The sequence below is a fragment of the Elephantulus edwardii genome, unplaced genomic scaffold, assembly GCF_000299155.1.
Source record: "Elephantulus edwardii isolate Elephantulus edwardi_28Jun2011 unplaced genomic scaffold, EleEdw1.0 scaffold00538, whole genome shotgun sequence".
Taxonomy (NCBI): Eukaryota; Metazoa; Chordata; class Mammalia; order Macroscelidea; family Macroscelididae; genus Elephantulus; species Elephantulus edwardii.
The window spans coordinates 28,649-30,144 of record NW_006400288.1 but is presented as its reverse complement, the minus strand read 5'-3'; positions in this window follow the sequence as shown (position 1 = coordinate 30,144).

The window sequence follows — 1,496 nt, the reverse complement described above, 5'->3', positions numbered from 1 at the left end:
TCTTTGAAAAGGGATATTGTGCTTGAAAAGGTGGAGGGTCTATGAAAGAGTGGAAGACCCTCAATGAGATGGACTGACAGAGTAATGGCAGCAATGGGCTCAAGTGTATCAGAGATGCTGATGGCACAGTATAGGAAAGGTCTGTTGTTAAGAGGGTTGCTTGAGTCATGCTCAATTTGATGACATCTAACAATAACAATGACTGTCGTGGAGAAATTGAAATCAAGGTGCTCCTTCGGGGTAAGGATGGTGAACTTGGTATTATACTTTTGGCATTTTAAGGGGCTTGAGGAAGGGTGTGTCATGCTTGGAAAAGTAGAGGGTCAGTGTAAGAGAGGAAGAAAGACCTACAACAAGAAAAATTGATACAATGACTAATGGATTGATACAATGGGCTTAGGTGTATCAGATGATGTGGATGGCACAGGTTCAGGTCTGTTGTTCATAGAATTACTGTGACTCATAGTAGAGTCAAGGCACACACAAAAAAAATCAACCAAATTTAGTTGCATATGACATTGTGGATGTTGAATGACAGCAAGCTTTCAGAACCACACTGTAGTCCCCAAGGTTCAGTGAATGTGAGTTGATTTAAAGGAGGCCTAATCTCCCCATAGAGGCACGGTGTCTATAATGGACCCATGAGAAATATTTTAGTGTCTTGGACACATTTTTAGAGACAACTTTGGTTTTTTAATTAAACCCACAATCTTGTAAAGTTGGTTGCATTTGTACTCACATTCAGGATGGCAAATGAAAGGCAAGGGGGGTCTAACGCAACATCATCACATCACATCACACAACACAACAAACATAACAAGACATAACATAACATAACATAACATAACATAACATAACATAACATAACATAACATCATAACAAACAACGTGAGTGGATTTACTATGGTTTTTGTCTTTCCCTAACTCCATGTTCTCATTACCTTTTTCTTAATCTCCTCCTTTTTTATGTGCATTATAGAATTTAACTGCCAAGCAAAACAAAAAACAAAAAAAAAAAAACCCAGACATCATGTGAACCAGAAATTATCTGCCCTGACTGATAATAAGAATCACTGGAATATATTTCATTTTTTTAATGTCAGTAACTGGTTCTTCCTCAGACTAGTTGAATCATAGTCTCTGGGATTGGGCCACTTCACTTACATTGAAATCTGTCTCATAGACCTTTCCAGCAAGAAGTATCAGAGTTTTAATGCCATTTTTTAATCAGTATCAACTTTAAGATCACACATTAAAAGGCAGCTACATCCTTACTCCAAAGCTTTGAGTCACATTAAAAACCAACAGCCAATTCTGTGTTTCAAAGCGACGGTGCACGCCTCATCCAGGAATTCAAGTTCTTATCTTTCTTCTAAGAGGGGATTTAGAAAAGAAAGAAGAAGAAAAAAAACACAACAAACGAACCCTGAGGGTTTATCAGCTACAGTAGCTGAATCAATTAACACATCTTTCTTAAATTGTGTCTGTCTCTCTGT